The sequence below is a fragment of the Phycodurus eques genome, chromosome 5 (genome assembly GCF_024500275.1).
Source record: "Phycodurus eques isolate BA_2022a chromosome 5, UOR_Pequ_1.1, whole genome shotgun sequence".
NCBI lineage: Eukaryota > Metazoa > Chordata > Actinopteri > Syngnathiformes > Syngnathidae > Phycodurus > Phycodurus eques.
In genome coordinates this window covers 27,342,894-27,363,899 of record NC_084529.1, presented here as the reverse complement: position 1 = coordinate 27,363,899, position 21,006 = coordinate 27,342,894, and the positions used below count along the sequence as shown (strand labels likewise).

Here is a 21,006-nt window from a genome sequence, read left to right as displayed (position 1 = left end):
TTATTTATTAAAGAAGAAAAAACAAACGATTTAAAGCTATCAAGCCCTGTGTGAAAACGGAATTGCCCCCTAACAACTGAACTCAAGCATTTTCTATAACTGGCAATGAGTCTTTCACATCTCTGTGGAGATATTTTGGCCCAATCTTATTTACAGAACTGTTTTAATTCAGCAACACTGGAGGGTTTTCAAGCATGAACGGCGTTTTTAAGGTCATGCCACACCATTTCAATAAGATTGAAGTCCGGAATTTTTGACTAGGCCACTCTAAAACCTTCATTTTGTATTTTTGTAAGCCACTCAGAAGTTGACTTGCTGATTTTTTTTGGCTGGTTGTCCTGCTGCAGAACCCAAGTGCGCTTCGGCTTGAGGTCAGAAACCGATGGCCGAACCTTCTCGTTCGGGATTTTCAGATTTTCTGCTAAAGGGCAGAATTCATGGCTGCAACAATCACAGCAAGTTTTCCAGGTCCTGAATTGGAAAGCAGCCCGAGACCGTCACACTACCATGTTAGACTGTTGGTATGTTCTTTTTCTCGTCTGATCTTGAAATTTCTTGGATTGTTGCATTTTGCTGCAGCTTTTTGAGATTTTTTTTGGCCAACCTTATTTTGTCAGACAGGTTCTATTGAAGTGATTGCTTGATTGAACAGATCTGCAAGAAATCAAGCTTGGGTATGGCCAGTGAAATGAACTCAGCTTTTAAAAAAATAAATGTGATTAGCCACAGTTAATTCATGATTTAACAAGGAGGGGCAGTTAGCTTTGAATAGCTGTTTTGTTTTGTCTGACAGTTCATTTGTTTGATTAGCTTAAACATTAAAGTGGGGAAACTATGCCCAAAATAAGAAATACATTTTCATGCCACTGTAGTAAAAAAAAGAAATCATGTGAAAAACTGAAAAGGAGAATGATCATCATGTGAGAAAATATAAAGTATAGATCATTTCCTGTTTTTGTCCAAGTAAAGAAGAAAGTAAGAAAATTAAAACAAATAGAGTGGAAGGATTTTCAGAGTAAAGGCAAAAGCAAATTTAATGGGATACACATACAGAGTTACACAGGAAAGAGTAAAGAAAGTATGGATTATTCATGTGTATTCCCAAAGTAGAAAAGGCTCCTTTTTGATGAATGGTGCCCAGGGCGCTCCTCCCTGCTCAATACCAACATCCCAGGCAGCAGAGCCTTACACTGCTCCACGCAGTCAGACACCACGATGAGCTCTCCCGCTAGCACAGACAGGGCCGGCGGCTTGTCATCTGCTCACTATATTCAGAGTTATGATGATGATGATGATGATGATGATGATGTGTGGGCCAAAGCTGAAAAGGTTGGGTAAAAAGCAGTACAGAGGTTGTCGGAAGGATTTTTTAGGGTGGAGTTTGAAGGTGGTCAGCTGAATGTAGTCAACGTATCATTCTGCAAACTAATCCAAAAACAACTTGGGTGTAAATTTGTGCATTCATCATCCTTTGCAGGTAGTTGTGATATAAACTTGCTAGATACCACTTTATAATCAACAATTACAGTGAACCCCTGTTTATCACAGGGATACCTTCCAGACCTACCCCACAATTGGTGAAAATCCACCATAGAGAGACCATATAAAAAAAAAAATTAATAGTGTTTATCCCTCCCACACAAAAACTTAAAACAAACATGTAAATCTATTATTAAAAAAATAACTGAGCATAAAATGTATAGAAAATACTTTACGGATGGTAGTGTACATGCATGTGCCTCTAAGTAGGGCCTGGTGGGGTGGCGCGTGACGTCTGTGGGTCTGCGTGAGTCTTTGTGTAAGAGCTGTGGCCAAGAGCAGCTTCTGCTTGAGTGTGCTCACTGTTTTATCGTTCTCTTGGCTTTCAATACGAACCACCGACTGTGGTTCTCCTTTCCCACATCCAAGGACATTATAGTAAGCGAGTGCTATATTGTAAAATCCCATTTAAAAATTACTTTAAAAAACGTAGGGCAGGGGCACGAACGATGAACCTTGATATAGGGGGAACACTACATATACAGCGGGAAAGACTAACACTGTCAAAGGGGTATTAAATTAACAATGTCTAATATTGGGATTGTAATTTGCAGTGCTGTAGAAATGCACTTAATCAATCCAAACCAAGTGGACTGTAGTAAATGTCCCTGTAGTGAAGGGAAGTCCCTGAAGTGAAAATCATTTGAGTCTTATAAATTTGACACAACACAGAGAAGCGTGTTAACAACCTTGCCGAATTTGAATGATTAAAAAAAATAAATCGCTAAGTACAGAACAGTAGAACCTCAAGAAAACAAACCCTGATATAATGGGTAACGCTAACCCATTGACGTGGCCATGTGATAATGGTTCTACCTATTATCTATTGTGCATGGAGCAAGAAAGAGTGGCATGGTTCTGAGGAGTACAAAACTGTCTTTGGAGTCTGGAACACGCTATGTTTGGGATAGTAACGTTTTTTGTTTTTTTTTGTCAAGCCATTCGCCTTTCGCAACGGATTTGGAACTAGGAAGCACACTAATTCCTCGCAGCTCATGAACGTGACTCGCCTATGATGATTACTGTACTTCAACATTGTCACCATGACCAAGCACATCGGAGTGGTAAGTTTGAATAAAATGTGAAACTTTCAAACATTTTCCAGTTTATTTTATTCATTTACAATAACTTTGTACTGATGCACACAACGTTTTTCAACAGTGGGGGAGACCCATGTCAGTCCCAAAGCGTGTCACAATTTAGCCACGAAACCTGAAATGGTGTAAAACAGCATATCTGACTGACAATTATCTACAAAGGTGTAAAATAACGTATTTAGGAGTAAATCTCTGAATTCCCTTTAGGATAATCGAAAGCTATTTCGAGACTAATGTCACAGTGCTGAATATCAGAAGGAGGGGTATGCTGAGTTGATTGTGCTTTCTGTGCGCATCACTGAAATAGCTTCGCCTCGACATGGGCTCTGAACTGAGGATGAACTCAAGCTTCCTCCAGCTCCTTTTAAAAGAGGCCTATCTCCAGACAGCATGTGTCTGCCAAATTTCTTTAGGCAGACCTTTTGAAAGACACAGAATCAAGGGAGGATGAGCCCATTGTGGGCCAAAGCCCAATAACACACGTTGCCTGCAGCCAGCGACAACGCATATACATGGTGATCGTGTTGTCTTGCCAACAGAAACTGACTAATACTGTGATTTTCACATTTATTACACATTACACAAAGAGGCGAATAAAACGCTGTAATGGCACACGAGCCATTCAAAGTACCTTAGCAACAGTTGTGCCGCGGAATCGATTGTCAACGTGTGACTTTGTCCTCCTCCAATTATGTCGCCTATCCGCAAAGGGGAGGAGTTATCCACATTGGCGATTGCAGCAGCCTGGTGAACAAAAGGGTGGAGGATTCAGAAAAATTGCTCTGCTTGGACCATCAGTATTCCCTTCACATTTGCTGCTATCACTTCCATGCTCAGTGAGAGTACTATGTAGCCTTGTGTGTAATTAATCTGTCCCTTTGCAGGCAGGACTCATGTTGCATGAATGAGCTGACCAATTAGCATTACATCGAATGTTTTTTTCTGATCTGTTGCTCCAAATCATTGACTGCGAGTGACCTTTTGCTGGCAGTTCCGTCCCAGAAAAACAAGGAAACCTTTCATCTAGCATTCCCACTCAGCAGGACTGAAAAATGCAACAGTTTTGCTACCACAACCTTATCTTTTGAATCCCTAAGGACTGACCTGACTAAATTTAAAAAAAAAAAAAAAAATGCTTGTAAAACATGACCCAGACAGATTCTTTTTCGGTTTACTTTGCACTTTGAAGTGAATGTACAAAGTGGATCTGCACTCACAGATTGTGACTCAGTCATTTTATCTTATTCGGTTGTGCTGCACTCTCTGGCTGCTCAGCCTCCCCGTAGGCCTGCAATTCCGGGAGCTCAGTGGAGAGTCTCCTCCTGGGAGGTTGCTGTGTGAAGGTTGGTGTTTCTAACCGCACACTCATAACTCCCCCACCCACAGCAGACATCCGCTTCACTGGGCCTGATATACTAACATTTGCAATCACACAACAGAGATTTCTAGTCAAACGCTTTTGCCCAGTAAATGCTATTGTGTAATTATTACAATGTTACAGTTATTATTACAAGCGATGACTAGATAACAAAAAGATCTAATATTATTGAAACATTTTCATTTTCAAACATAGTAATGATCAGTACACATTGACACTGTCAGAGAGCTAAGCAAAATAAGGTACCAAATGAAATATTCATTGAGTCTTTTTTCACTCATTAGCACTCATCAGAAGTTAAACACAACAGCATTCCACAGGAGTCAAAAATGTTGCCAACCAAATGAGATTATTTCGCAAGATCTTAAAAAAAATACACACGCAACATAGTCAGGAGTGCAGCTCAAAATGCCAAGCTAATCACATGAACCTTTAGAACGCGCTAATCAAATATGATCCCTCTCCCTTCAGAGGCCTATAATCCCTCTTAGCAGCGACGCAAGAAACGTGCCACCTGCTTCCAGTCATACATCTTGAGGCCCAAGTGCCCTTGTGACATCACGCAGCCCTTAATCCATTAAACAAATGCAAACCTTCATCTGGATGCCACTGCTTGATCTGGACTCGCCACCATGAATAAATATAGCCACCCTCAATTTATCATGCTCTTGATCTTTTGATTTGGCTGTCAGGGTCCAGATTTGGATTCGGATGCAGAACATCACTAAATACAACCGGAGAGAAGAAAGAAGTTTGCACAAACCCAACAATTCCATCCTGGTAGGAAATTAAAAAATGCTTTAATATAACGGACGACGCCCCGCTCCTATTAGTCCTTTAAATCTAGGTTCCATTGTACTTGTTAACCTCTACTTGAATATTTTTTTGTCAAGAAGAAACAATACTTCCTGCTCGCAACTTGTGTTTTTATCTACAGGTATCTATGATTGCCTGCGCGATCTATTTTTGATTCATCGGAGGGACTTCTGTCACATGACAATGTCAATTTAACGTAACTACTAGTGACGACTGACTCCATTTCACCAATCAAACAGAGCCAGGGAGTCACATGACCGTAGTCTCGGCAGCGGCTCAGGCCCACACAGAAAACAAGTTTGCAAAGTAACTTATTTACGTGAAATATGACAAAAATATATATTTACATTACAGATAGGCTCCAGCGCCCCCGCGACCCAAGTGAGGATAAGCGGCATGGAAAATGGCTGTATGGACAATGAAAAATAACAGCTAGGTCAAGCTGTAAAAATGTCGTCCTTTTCTACCTGTAAGAACTCGGAACTTGAGAAACATACAACAGACTGCCCCGGGTCTGTGTTTCCAAAATGTAATGCTACATGGAATAAAACCAAAAGGTCAACCACAGCACGTGAATGCAAATTGCAGTTCGTTCGACCCACTCAAGACTCGTTGGAGTTTTATGTTCCGCGCTGTAAGAAAAGAGTTTTGCGCATTCAAAGGGAGCAGGGAGGAAAAAAAACAATCTGCAATGTAAGCACAGTACTGAACGTAAAGATGGAAGTTGGCAGAACTCACGTTCTTTTTAATCACTAAACAGATGCCAGCATTACTAATAAATGTGGGTGAATAATCTCAGCCGGGTGAGTTTATTGTGCTGGTTCACATGTGTAAACAAAGTTCATTTAAGCCCATTTATTGTTATCTTTTTTTTTACAGTGATATTGTTGTGTGATATTAGAATTTACATATTTTTATTTTATATTTTTGTTTATTTGATGTTTATGCAGGATTTAAAGAAAGAATACATCAGGGATTACTCACCACTTAGTCAGTACTTGAGTATTTTCTTTCACTGGATACTTACTCTTCCTCAATTAATCATTTGACAAGAGTATTTTTCACTTTTACTTGAAGCATATTATGCTTAATTCACAGTACTATTTTAGTTACTGTAGCCACCACTGATCAAATCACAGGTAACTTTACTGAGGAAGTAGATCAGTAATTCACCTTTTGGTTGTCATTTGTATTTGCCCTTTTATGGTAACAGAGATAGTTTAAACACTGATGCAAACATCAGAATGCATTAACTTTGACAAAGACTATGATCCTAGAGGACCAAAATGCCGCGGAAATAAAAGTCATTAAATTTGCAGGCTTTCTTCATCGCTCGACTGGCTGCTTACGGGAAGGGGACAGCACTTCATGACCGGAAGTGTTTACCTCAGCGCATCATCTTGTTTCTCATTCATCTTACTCATAAAAAATAATGAACGGGGTTATGACACCTAAGATGCTTTTTGCTCCTGCAGTAGTCGAGACTATTTTTATGAACCAGAGAGGATACACATTAAACTTTTAAATAGAATAGTACTAAAAATGCTCTTTTGCCTGCAGATGATAGCAAACTCATTAACAATTAGTTATAGTTATGATACTTCAAAATAAAGGAAGATATTGTAAAGAATATTGCACATTTGCTCGTGTATGTATATATCCATCCATCTTTCCGTACTGCTTATCCTCACTAGGGTGGCAGGTGTGCTGCACCTATCTCAGCTGACTCTCGGCGAGAGGCAAGGTATACCCTGAACTGGTTGCCAGCTAATTACAGGGCACATATAAACAAACAACCATTCACACTCACATTCACATCTATGGCCAACTTAGTCTTCAATTAACCTTCTGTATATATCATGAAATGAAATAAAGAAACTTCATGTTATGGCTTCAAAAAACTATTTTAATTGTTGGTCCCTCCTGTATAAATATTTTATGTTCATCATAAATATTGAGGCTATGTAAAACATACATTGGCTTTGTCAGATATATTTCTGTTTTAACTGTTATTAGATACTTGTTCTAAACAATTGTTGCACTGCAATTAGCTTTGCACTGCAATTAGCTTTGTGTGTGGGATGTGCCTCTCTCTGTGGGATGCAAAACCTTGACTTTATTAAGTTGTTTTGTTCATTTTTAGTAAACAAAAGATTTTTTGTTGTTTCACATGTCAAGAGCCCTTCCCCCATCTCTACCTTTTGTCTCTGAGAGCTGCAGTTTGTTGTTCGAAGCCCAGAAGCGCTGGGTCTGTGGCTGGTTGGCCTGCCCCCTCTCGTCTCCTCAAAGCTGCTGGCAGATGAAATATTTATGACTATAAGGCTTGAAAACCTCACATTCCATTTGAAGTGCTGCAGCTTCTCTGATGCTGCCCCCACTGATGGCAACTGTCTCCGCCATCTTCATTCGTCCAGCACTTTCCTTCCCAGCGGGAGGTACGAAACAAGGTGTGAGGGCGGGATGGTTGTCCGTGAGTTTTCTGCTTTTCACTAATCAAGGACATATTTATTTATTTATTTATTTACTCTAAGTAGTGCAAGTATAAGTGACAGTCCATCATGGCAAAGAAAATGATGATGTCCCACTACATATGCAACACAGCATCCTTTGAAAAAAAACATTTCATTTTACATCTAAAGGTTTCCTGTCTTGAAATGAATTTTTTTTGGGGGGGGTAATCCAAATATATAATTTCACTTTCATATTAAACTGAAAGAACGAGGCAGTCTGACATTAAACAGATTTTTGGGGAAGTCCAAGCTAAAAGACTGAAGAAGCATATTGTGCTATGCAAAATGTACCAAATGCTTAGTTACTAAGTACGATCTGAGTCCAGAAGTGACTGAATGTCACACACACTATAGTTCTGCTATTCAAAATGCTAGAATTGAATGGGGCATAAGACAATGTTTTTAAACAAAAAGGCATAACTTAACCAGCACATTTTCATACATAAACACATAGGTGTCATCTTATGACACCATCACCATTCACAACAACCAGAAAATATATTTTCGCACATCAGCTTGGAAATTTGTAAGTGTGAGAAAAGAGGAAATCAACATATGTTTACTCAGTTGCTCATTAGCAACACAATGATAGTATTGATTCACTGCTTGTTTGGGTTCTGCAAAAATCCAGAATTTTAATTTGCATCGGCATTTCCGTATCAAAGTTCATCTACACCACATGAAAATTTTTAGATAAAAGAATTGGTGTTCCAAGAACTGAACAAAGCCTGCTCTTATCCATGGATGGAGTCACATTGGTTCCTAAGCAACAGGCAATTTCAAAACACATGCTGCAGATTTTCAACAGGTTTCAAGAATACTTCACGTCACATCAGATGGCAACCTTGAACAAACAGCTCCACTCGCTTCTTGATGGAAGTCGTCTGGATAATTAGTGCAGCACAATGAAGCCGCATTCATCTTCACAGCAAGGTCCAAGCACCACATGAAATCAAGATTCTCCTGCACAACCTGCTGTTGCCAGGCCAGACTTTGGTTGCCATGCTTCATTTATTATGATGAAAGATGATATTCCAAAAGGCTCTGGTCAGATTTTTAATAATGGAAGTATCATTTGTTTCCATGTGCATGTGTTCTGTATCATAAATTTCCAAATAAACAATTAATGACAAGTGGGGGGGAAAAGTAAGCCTGACATAGTTTCTTCAGTTCATAAAAGCACACAATTTTGTGGAATGTTGTTACTGTCTTTAAAGAAACAGTTGAGTTCAGCAGACTTTGACCTAGATTTTGAGAAATCTGTCCAAAAACAGATAGTGACGAACATGCAAACAAGCAAATCAGTATTATGAAACTTATGACCCCAAACCACGATTTTGCTTCAATAAACATTTAACACTGCATCATACACTATAAATACCCCACTGCCAGAAAGCCTGAAACCATATGGGAAGACTAAAGTAGATTTTAATGCATTTAATTAATAACACCCGATGGAAATGCCTTCACGTTTTAACTAGTGAGCTATTCCTCAAGTGCAATTTGTAACGTGTGCAATATTACCATTATGGTCCAACGGTTATTGATATAGATTAGTTGATTTGTGTGATTTGACTTGATTTTTTTTTGTTTAAATGCACCTTAAAAGATGTAGCACTTTTGTTATACTACTGTTGCAGTAAAAGCTTTTACTATTCTATATATTTACACACAACGTGTAGTCTGTCTGATACATGTTGGTATATTAAGTTACGAGATGTCAGGCAGTCAAGTTAAATCTCAACAAGTATTGATTTTGGTTTGGGGATTTAATGAAAAAAGAAGTGAACATCCATCCATCCATTTGCTGAACTTCACTAGGGTCATGCTGGCTCTGGGCAAGAGGCGGGTACACCCTGAACTGGTCTCCAGCCATTCATTCGCAAGGCACATATAAACAATCAACCATTCTCACTCACATTCACACCTACGGGCAATTTTAGAGTTTTCCAATTCACCTACCATGCATATTTTTGGGATGTGGGAGGAAGCCGGAGTACCTGGGGAAAAACCCACGGAGGCACGGGGAGAACATGCAAACTCCACACAGGCAAGGCCGGATTTGAACCCGGGTCATCAGAACTGTGAGGCAGACGTGCTAACCAGTCGTCCGCTGTGTCGTGTATATATCCAGTATATACGCTGCTAGTGCTGCTGCAACACACTGCCTGCTCACACTCCAAGGGGACTAGACTAGTAAGTAATTCCAAGCAAGACATGTTATACGGAGAAGGCGGGGGGGGGGGACACAGCAACCAGAGAGGAGATATGGGATTTGGAGGTTTACTTCTGTTTGTTGGCTTCTGACCCTGAGCAATTAGAAAAAAGTATTTTGCTGTGATAAGGACAAAACATGCAGTCACAGGCAGCCATGTAATAATGAGCTGGAGGGGTGACAAGAACACACAAATAAAATAAGCAATCTATCATTTGCTTTTACATGCTTTGTTTTTCTTGCAGTTGCTGAAAAAAACATACCCGCTATTTTATAAGATGTATTATTATTCTGCAGATTAAGTCTTTAAAAAGGAAGACAGAAGAAGGAGACGAGAATACACTATGGAAATGTAGAACGTTACACCATAAGGCCTCAAAATATTTGTATCAATATTGGATTTGTCTTTCTTAACATTAAAATGTTTTACAGCTGAAGGCATGTAGTATCTAAGTGCTGCAGCCCGTTTAAAAGTAGGAAGCATACAGTGCTGATACAGCGCTGTTCTTCAGAGGAAAAATTCCCAGCAGGTTAAAAAAAAGTGCTTTTCAAAAGAAAAGAAAGGAAAGGAAAAGCTAACAGTGAAATTGGTTTTGCATATCAAATGCTGCCAAATCGTAATGATTGGGAACTGCGTGAAAGCATCAAGGCTCTCAGAAAAACAAAGCATATATTTCAAAATATGTGATAGTATACTTATGAAATAAATTATGTATTTAATTTCAGTGCATTTTCTAACCATGTGTTACTGTATTACAAGCCTATCATCGTGTGCAACCTTTGGGGTCTGCTATAGGCGAACGGGCCCCGAGGTGCCGTTATATCCTTCCACCTCCCATCGACTCACTGCGGCACATACGTGCTAATGACAATCTGTCACCTTCCTAATGAGGTGAGGTGCTTGGTCACGTGCAAGAGCACAGAGTTGCTCCTTGAGCTTGGAGAGATAATCACAAGTTGAAAAAGTGTGTCAGTAATTAAACTGGAAGCAGTATTTTAGTGAAAACCAAAAAAGGGGAACTCAGACATGACAGGATGTATTGCAAGCCTGCCAAGGCATACCACACCCCCTAGGGGTACCCTGACTAGATTATCATGTAACCTCACTGGGTAATATGACTCACTTGTGTGTGTGTGTGTGCTGGCCATTGCAGCAATCAATGTGATGATGTCAATGGCAGTGAGAAGATCCTCAAATGCAAATACAGTACATGATACCACTCAGTGGCTTACAAAAACATGTCAACGCTAGTAAATAATTGCAATATAGCTTTTTTAAATGTGGGGGGGAAACAAGGTATGAAGGAATAATTGCCCATTTTTAGCATCTTGAAACTACAAGCCGTCAATAAGGATGTAAGCCTACACTTCCTGATTCTGATGTATTGTAGCCTACATACAGATTTCTGGTCAATAATCTCTTTTCCAACTGGAGCACTACCAATCCAAGCACTGCCTATCAGTTTAATTTAGAAATCAGACCATGTTTACTTTACTAAAACCTGATTTATGGTGGCAGACACCCCCCTTCCGGTGTCAGATGAAACCAGCTCTTTGTTCACGTGGCGACATGTGGAGAGAAACCTTTTGCTAATGGAGGCCGGTTTGAGTGATCTTTGTGGGGAACCTATGTGGTGTGACAGCAATGTCTCAATGGGACTGACCGTCACGTTCAGAGAACACACACACACATTCCCGTCCACTCAGCCATTTGTGACGAAGCGACTATTACAAATCATCCCAATGGTCATTGACCACACCCCAGTCTTCAAAGAAACCGCTGCAATTTATTTACTGTGACACATGGGAGTTGCGAGAAAACTCACAGTATAATTTAGATCTCTGAGTTAAATTGCCATTTAGAAAACCAATGTACAACCAAAAAAAAACGTTGTCCCCAATCTTTACATATCTTCTACCTTGATTAATTATTTCTGCCTCAAAGTGCCTCAAAATGAAACAGGAATGCTGGTCAAAATTCAAATAGGTGATCAGGTTCGATGACTACTGATATTACTGTACTTGCTTTACAACTATTACCATGTTTGTTCATGTTATTAATCCCTGTATATTTTCAGATTGAAGTGGTCACCCAGTCACACATTCATTCATTGTTATTTATATCTGAACATAAAAGACATTTTCTTGTGTGAGCAGAAGAGGATAGGGTGCACAGCTGTTGATAACCCGAGCAGGCTCCTGATTGAGCCTCATTCCAGCAGAGACGCGTGAAAGTCAAACCTCTGTGAACACAGACTGTAGCCATCTGTAGCAGACTCACTCTATGAATATATTATTCATCAGGACCAATCGAACACTGGACCGGGAGGGAAGAGCGTCTCTATGAATCCGGTCAAATTCTCCCAATGACAACAAAGGTGCTCTGCTCTGCTCTGCTGATAGACATGCGCAGCGACCACAAGTCTTAATACACTGCAACATGCAGTGATTATATACGAGTCCTTGTCCTTAAGCATGAACCCGACCGACACCATACGATTGCTGCTTTGCCATCCTGTTTATGTATGTGTGTTTTTGAGTGAGAAGAAATATCGGTAAGTCCATCCATCCATCCATCCATCCATTTTCTACCGCTTATCCGAGGTCGGGTCGCGGGGGCCAGGACACAGCGTGTCCTGGGTCTTCCCCGGGGTCTCCTCCCGTTGGGACATGCCCGGAACACCTCACCGGGGAGGCGTCCGGGAGGCATCCGAATCAGATGCACCAGCCACCTGATCTGGCTCCTCTCGATGTGGAGGAGCAGCGGCTCTACTCTGAGATCCTCCCGGATGACCGAGCTTCTCACCCTATCTCTAAGGGAGAGCCCGGACACCCTACGGAGGAAACTCATTTCGGCCGCTTGTATCCGGGATCTTGTTCTTTCGGTCACGACCCACAGCTCGTGACCATAGGTGAGAGTAGGAACGCAGATCGACCGGTAAATTTAGAGCTTCGCCTTTCGGCTTAGCTCCTTCTTTACCACAACGATACAAAGTCCACATCACTGCAGACACTGCACCGATCCGCCTGTCGATCTCCCATTCCATTCTTCCCTCCCTCGTGAACAAGACCCCAAGATACTTGAACTCCTCCACTTGAGGCAGGATCTCATCCCCGACCTGGAGAGGGCACGCCACCCTTTTCCGACTGAGGACCATGGTCTCAGATTTGGAGGTGCGGATCTCATTCCAGCAGCTTCACACTCGGCTGCGAACTGCTCCAGTGAGAGTTGGAGATCACAGCTTGATGAAGCCAACAGAACCACATCATCTGCAAAAAGCAGAGATGCAATACTGAGGCCACGAAACCGGACCCCCTCTATGCCTCGGCTGCGCCTTGAAATTCTGTCCATAAAAATTATGAATAGAATCGGTGACAAAGGGCAGCCTTGGCGGAGTCCAACCCTCACCGGGAACGAGTCCGACTTAATGCCGGATATGCGGACCAAACTCTAACTCCGGTCGTACATGGACCGGACAGGGACCGTATCAGGGGGTTCGGTACTCCCGAAGCACCCCCCACAGGACTCCCTGAGGGACACGGTCGAACGCCTTCTCCAAGTCCACAAAACACATGTAGACTTGTTGGGCGAACTCCCATGCACCCTTGAGGACCCTGCCGAGGGTGTAGAGCTGGTCCACTGTTCCACCGCCAGGACAAAAACCACGCTGCTCCTCCTGGATCTGAGATTCGACTTCCCGACGGACCCTCCTCTCCAGCACCCCTGAATAGACCTTACCAGGGAGGCTGAGGAGTGTGATCCTCCTGTAGTTGGAACACACCCTGCGGTCCCCCTTCTTAAAAAGGGGGACCACCACCCCAGTCTGCCAATCCAGAGGCACTGTCCCCGATGTCCACGCGATGTTGCAGAGGTGTGTCAACCAGGACAGCCCCACAACATCCAGAGCGTTTAGGAACTCCGGGCGCATCTCATCCAACCTGGCCGAGCCACCGAGGAGCTTTTTAACCACCTCAGTGACCTCAACCTCAGAGATAGGAGAGCCCGCCTCAGAGCACCCAGACTCTGCTTCCTCATGGGAAGGCGTGTCGTTGGATTTGAGGAGGTCTTGGAAGTATTCTCGCCACCAACTCACAACGTCCCGAGTCGAGGTCAGCAGTGCCCCATCCCCACTATACACAGTGTTGGTGGTGCACTGCTTCCCCCTCTTGAGACGCCGGATGGTGGACCAGAATTTCCTCGAAGCCGCCCGGAAGTCTTTCTCCATGGCCTCACCGAACCCCTCCCATTTTGCTTCAGCGACCACCGAAGCTGCATTCCACTTGGCCAGCCGGTACCCATCAGCTGTCTCAGGAGTCCCACAGGCCAAAAAGGCCCGATAGGACTCCTTCTTCAGCTTGACGGCATTCCTCACCGTTGGTGTCCACCAACGGGTTCGGGGATTGCCGCTGTGACAGGCACCAACCACCTTACGGCCACAGCTCCGGTCGGCCGCCTAAGCAATGGAGGCACGGAACATGGTCCACTCGGACTTGATGTCCCCTGCCTCCCCCGGAACGTGAGCAAAGTTCTGTCTGAGGTGGGAGTTGAAACTCCTTCTGACAGGGGATTCTGCAAGACATTCCCAGCAGAACCTCACGATATGTTTGGGCCTGCCACGTCGGACCGGCATCTTCCCCCACCAACTCACCACCAGGTGGTGATCAGTTGACAGCTCCGCCCCTCTCTTCAACCGGCCGGGCCCCATGGGTGCTGGAGCGGCCACCATGCGCTCGCCTTCGAGCCCCACCTATAGGCCTGGCTCCATTGTTTGTCGTCATCATAAGGGGTCTTTAATATCGGTAAGTGTAGATGTAAATAACACACCATGCATTCAATATATAAATGCACACTGTAAACACCCAAACACACATAAAGCATGCAATCGCACAAGCCCACATCATCAAACAAACTCATCGGTATTTGCTGCCCTCAATTAGCTCTTATAGGGCATTTTGGCAAACCTCCCATTTTGAAAGAAATTACTTTTGACATTCTGGTCAGAAAATTCATCTCATAATTAAAAACCTAGGGATGTGAAACATGCAAATGCACCATCAGTCTTGCAAGATGCACATCTAAATTCATGGCACATTTTCTCTTCATATCAAACTCGCCTGCTAAATGTTTTTGTACAGTAAAAACGTTTAGTTTTTGCAATCTTGATTTGTTTGGCACTAAATGTGTCAGAACATATAAATTTTACAGAGTAGAAAACGGATTTTGCTTCCAGAAAAAAGGGCTTTAACACATAAATATCTTAACTTGCCACCCTTCAATTCTAATGTCATGGGATAAAATGGGATTACCCAGAAATGAACAACAAACCAATAACCCATCACACAATACAAATTACGGCCGCAAACGATAGGAAAGCCATTAAATTTATGTTTATGGACCTCCCAAACAACACGCACACAGAAAATAAGCGAATAGAGGACATGGCAAGGATATCATCAATCACATTGTAAAACTACTAAACACACAAACACACCTAATGTCTGTAAATCATTTCCATTTAAAAGGATTTTCCTCCTCAACAGATCACTGCACATTCTTCCTTTTTATTCAGTAGGTCAGAGTAACAAAGCAGAACAGCATGAATCTGAACATGGTAATACACAAGCTTAGAGAACAACCACACTAACCCTGATGTGAGAGATAAGCAGATTGTGAAAATCAAATTCAATTCAAGAGTGTGTGCACTGTCTGGGGTGACGTATTGTCTATGAAACGTTTGTACAGATGATGATGAGGTGATGCGACCCTGCCTTCATGCTATGAATTCACGGACCAACCAAACCACAAGGACCTTAATAACTAACAGGAAAAGGAATATTTGTACTTGTCACCAGCTCCTGACATACAATGTCTCATTTTCAGGGCTCATAAAAAATTTAATAAATCTTATCTTTTTGGACCTGCTATAATTGAAGAAGAAGAATCACCTTTTATTGTCATGAACATGCATGCATGCACACACACGAAAGTTGTTCTCTGCATTTAACCCATCACAGTGAACACGTTAGCGGAACACACTGGAGCAGGGGGCAGCTGAAGCACCCGGGGAGCATTTCGGGGTATCAGTGTCGCGCTCAAGGACAGTACAACCGTGAGTCCGGGGGATGTTGGTGGATGGTCCAGTCAGGGTCTTGAACCTAGGTCCACCACGGTGGCAGGCAATGATCTTAACCATTGGGCCACAGCTGCCCTGTGACATATCAACAGATGCAACCAGTATGACCTAAATAGGGACAATTGACCAAGTTCAACAACGGAACATAAATATTGTACAAGCTCTATGGTCAAAAACAAGCTGTTATGGGGCACTGGCCGGATTTCAAAACATTTTTTTTACATAGGAATAAAATAAGTAAAAATCATCTGTTCCAGGGCCAAACTGTCATCATCACAATACCTTTATTAACTGTTCCAGTTCAGCTTCATCGAAAACTGCCAACGCTGCTAAGAAATCCTTACATGTCGGCTTAAATCTGCATTGCCTCCCACAAATCCAATTATGTCCTAATTGAGTGTTACAAGGCTCATTGATTATGATAGTGGCAGCGCAGCACAAAGCACAAGAAAAATATTGCTTGGAATTAGCCATGACTCCCAGGAGACCTTCAGGTGACAAGATTTAATACAGAGGCAATATTTTGCTATGACTGAATTTAAATCCATCCATCCATTTTCCATACCGCTTTATCCTCTACTTGCCAAAAACCTTTGTGAAGCACAAAATAAAAGAATGAAAATGAAATGTATAAACGCAATGCATAATTTCCCAGCTGCCTCAATCAAAACTAGACTGTGTTGGACTAACTGAGAATATTAAGGGAGGCCATGCCAGTTACTCATTTTGATGTAGTGTGCACTTAATGTCTATAAAGGGAAAGTCATGAGAAGGCCGTCTAAGCCAGGCACAAGAAGGGACAATTTACATGGCACGTTTGTAGTTCCTCTTTAATGCCACTGGAAGAAAGCTATAAGACTACAGTAAACGAATAACCATGGATTTATAACGTAAACTCCCCTGAACATTGCACCCCCAACAATGAAAATTCATGTTTAGAATATTTTATGAATCATAATACATGATAACAGTGACAAAGTTGAAAGTACCTAAAAATTGCAACACTGCCAGTTGATTCAGATATGACAGGAAAAGAATAAACGCCATTCGTTGAGTTATTTGACAACAACAACAAAACTACAACAATAATAATAATTCTGCTTTAAAGACGACATGCATTTTTCCCACGTGTCCTAATAACATGTCTGTGACATGCTTTAGTCAAAATACCCCATGGCTGAAAACAATTTAGACATACACTATATGCCAAAAGTATTCGCTCACCTGCCTTGACTCAGATATGAATTTAAGTGACATCTCATTCTTAATCCATAGGGTTTAATAGGACATCAGTCCACCCTCTGGAGTTATAACATCTTAAACTCTTCTGGGAAGATTTTCCACAAGGTTTAGGAGTGAGTTCATGAAAATCTATGACCATTTTTCCAGAAGCGCATTGGTGAGGTTACACCGATGTTGGATGAGAAGGCCTGGCTCTCAATCTCCGCTCTAATTCATCCCAAAATCTTCTAAAAGGTTGAGGTCAGGATTATGCAGGCCAGTTAAATTCATCCACATCAAACTCTCGCATCTGTGTCTTTATGAACCTCGTTTTGTGCACTGATGCACAGTCATGTTTCAACAGGAAGGGACCATCTCCAAACTGTTCTCACAAAGTTGGAAATGTCCAAACTATTAGCCCCTGAGCTCCAGTGAAAAGAACTCTGAATGCTACAGTTTGAGGATTATCCCCTTCCTGTTCCAACATGTCTGTAGAACAGTGCACAAAGCAAGAACCATTAAGACATGGATGAGACAATTTTGTGAGGATGAACTTGACTGGCCTGCACAGAGTCCTGCCCTTAACCCGAGAGAACACCTTTGGGTTGATTTTGAGTGGACAGTAAGCCAGGCCTTCCCATCCAACATCAGTCAGTGTGTGACCTCACAAAAATGCTCCTGGAAGAATGGGCAAAGATTTCCATAAACTCACTCCTAAACCTTGTTGAAAGCCTTGGGTCTATGCACACCGTTTGTTTACGCCCCATAAAGACTCATCTCCTCTTCTCTTCGGCTTTGCTCTTCAGCGAATGTTTGTGGCGACCAGCTGCTTTCTTCTACTAGCGGAAGCAGAACCCAGAGTATGGAATAACATCAGTTTAATGCTAATCTGTGCAAATTCACCACTGGATAAATTAAAATACCCCCCCCCCCACCTCCCCCCCAATGTGAGGGCCCCAAATGTGAGCGCCCTCAAATGACATTGCCAAATACACAAAAACAAATTTTTTTACAACTTTGCTGTTTTAGTCGAACATTATTATAACGTTATTTTCAGAAGCTAATGATAATATGCGTCAACAATGCCGCTCCTTTTGGCTTGACATGCTCGTGTTTTGGCCGCCGCCAAAGATTTTCTGGGTTGGACACTTGATGGGTGGGCAGGCAGACAACTGTTTCCATACAATTTTCGATAATCTGTCCTCTTTAAAGTAACCTATATTTTTAAAACTGAGATTATTATTATTTTTTTTTTTTAAAGAATGACATGTAATTTTACAATCAAGATAAAATAAGCTTGTCTTCATTGATATGAACTTGACCACGAGTCACGTCTAAATGTTTCACAACACTTAAGTAGTTCAATAAGGTTGCAAAGCAAGATAGATAGAGACGTTCAAAGTCCTCACGCACACTTACAGAGTGAGGCAAACACACAACAAATAAGTTGCACTTGTCTTCTATCTTGATGGCGCTGAGCATTTTTATATTTAGATGCACACTGAGGAGGTCTTTTGGATAATACGGTAAGGTGTCTCATTGAATTAAAGTATGTCATTTGTGAGTGCTTTAAATCGATTTGTATAGTAAGGCAGCTTTCAAAATAAACTTAATTCTGCACATGATTCGTGTTTGCCAATTCTAGGAGATCAAGCTTTAGGAGTGTTCAGCAAAACGATGATGATGAGAGATGAGATAACGATTCTAGTTTTCTTTTAATTATAATTAAATACACCTACATATAGAAAATGTTTTAAAGGGAAAACGTAATATGGCACGAACATTGAAGCAAAATGTTATTGTGCAGTGCATTCTGGGATTTGCAGTAGTAGTTGCGGCTAGTTGTCAGAATCTCGCTAGCCAAGTATACGCCTTCTAATGGTTAGAAGACAATATTAGCTATGACATAAACAGAGCTAGCCTAAATCTATTAGCATGACTATCATTAGTAATATGTCTGGGGTGGTTAAGTCGCCATAAACAGGGACAAGGTCTAAAAAGCTTTTTTTTTTTAAAGGAGTGTTGATTATGTCAGTTTTAAGTCCACGGATGTTCAAGAACGGGCAGGTGAGTTAGTCGTCCAAATAATAAAAGTCGATTTAAAAAATAACATAAAATCCCACCACAAGTATACAAACTCTACACGTGTGTGAAAGGCGAGACGAGGTGACCCAAGTTATTACCTGAAAGTACGTGTTGTGCTGTTGAAGTTGCCTTTTTTATTTTTTATTTGTTAGCCTGGCTTGGAAGTCACTTTTCAAAATGATCAAACGTGCGCAGCTGCACCTCAGACATCGTCATCCAAATACGTCACAGATATAATTGGCTTTAAAGTGAGGGAATTGATAAATGAAGTGTCACCTATGTCATTCTGTACCCCTGACAAGCAACAACGTTGAAGTACACCCCAACAATCTAAAAGTGCTGTATTACAAATTCTACATTGTGAGATGTACCTCCCATCTCATACCTCTTAACAAAATCATCTCCAATAACAACTTTCAACTTGGTGTGTAGCTGCAGTATGACCCAAATATTTGGTGAAGTTATCATTATTTAGATCCAGTAAACTGGAATTGTTAGGCCTTGTCTGCGCCCTTCTCAGTGCTATTTCTAATCTTGTAGCGCAAGGATTTTGACACTCAATTGGATGGCTCCTATTGCCGGTGTACCTAAGTGGTATTTCCTTGAGTCTATTTAATAGTTGTACGCTCAGTCATAGTTGTTTTTCTACCTTCCTAGAAGCTGTGGGATTTTTCAATCCATTGCCCAAATAATATTGCTGTCTGTCTTCTATTCAATTATTTAATGTTGGTGTCTCTCTTCTGAGCAAACGCTTGTACAAAATCCCAGACTAATTTATTCACAATTTATTTTTCCGTTTAAAAAGTTCAACATCAAATTGACTCGGTAAATGCCCTTTAATTAAATTCTCGAGATTTGTTTTCAAACAAAAATCTAATTTCTCATTTTCAACTATTTTCCCCTTTCACCTATAGAAAAAGCAAATGACAGTCACATTAGTCAAAATTTCTTCCAAAATAAATTGAAGCCATTTATTCCTCAACTCCTCTGAGGTTGGCAGGTGTTTCAAAGTAATCAGCTATTTGCATACAATCAACAAACCGCATAGATGTCAAACGTAAACCTGATATCATCGTCATTTTGACCTATATTATGCATAAAACATTGGAAAAATGGCTTTTGAAATCATGGGACCTTGGTAATAAAAGTTTCCAACATGCTGGTAAATCACTGCTTTTGCAACATATAAATTGGCAAATTTAGTCATTTGCAGCGCGTTTGATACTGTCATTGCTTTCCACCATGCTCCTTTCTTGTCATACAGAAAAAACAATGTGTAAAAATTATTCTGCTCATGTTGTGTTTCTTAGTGGAAATTAAAGTTGCTCGTTGTTGGAGGGTCAAAAAAAATGTTAGTTTGGTTTTTGTTAACTTACCTTGCCAGCCATGTTGTTTATGAGAGCGACGTATTCTTTGAACTCCAGAAGCTGCTAAAGAATTTGGTGAGGGATTTTTTTTTTCTGAGCATTAAACTTAAATTAATTGTCCCAGCCCTTCATGTAGCTAATTTTGTCATAATTTTTGCACAAATTTTCTCAAGGTGAAAACATAAGCTCCTCAGTAGATGCATGTTTATTGTGAGGTGCAAGGTGATGTGTTTTTAATGTCCTCATGTCATGATTACATCACAATCAATTAATTCCGATGTGTAGTCAACAAGATTATTGGTCAGGTGCATTGATGTTGGCTTTTCAATGCACTTTGAAAAGGTCTTTTGAGCCAGCCTCCCTAAACCTGATACAAGTGGAATGTCCGGCGCAATCAAAGTGCTTCTGTGTGATGTCATTAGAAGCGTTCAAAGCATTCTTTGCTCATTGACCCCTTTATTTGCCGGGCTGCTTTTTCTCCCCCGAGCATATTCGATGTGGTGGCTTACTGTGCTTGAGAAACAGCCTTTTCTCAGGAGTGCTAGGAGGGAAAGTTGTCTTGCTTTCTAAACTAAGTGTGGCTTTAATCCCGCCATAATGAGTGTGCTCTGACATGGAGCCAGTGTTGCGAAACAACCACGGTC

The 21,006-nt window shown here is 41.4% G+C and overlaps 1 protein-coding gene and 1 long non-coding RNA gene across 6 annotated transcripts in view; one reads left to right on the top strand and one right to left on the bottom strand.

The window, feature by feature from the left end:
• Window positions 1–3,295: 3,295 nt before the first annotated feature.
• LOC133402346 (uncharacterized) lies at window positions 3,296–19,174 on the bottom strand. Its single transcript, XR_009768508.1, has 3 exons — window positions 19,094–19,174; window positions 7,029–7,119; window positions 3,296–3,380 (listed from the first exon to the last, which is right to left on the bottom strand). It is a non-coding gene; the product is annotated as an uncharacterized LOC133402346 (long non-coding RNA).
• Window positions 18,346–21,006, top strand: part of stra6 (signaling receptor and transporter of retinol STRA6) — a 24,637-nt gene continuing 21,976 nt past the window's right edge. For 3 of the 5 annotated variants that reach the window (XM_061675917.1, XM_061675919.1, XM_061675914.1), the window contains exon 1: window positions 18,781–18,977. The gene's annotated coding sequence lies outside the window, so the exon portion shown is untranslated. Of the gene's footprint in view, window positions 18,437–18,780; window positions 18,978–21,006 lie in introns of those variants that run through there. The other 2 variants (XM_061675918.1, XM_061675916.1) reach the window with 1 other exon arrangement.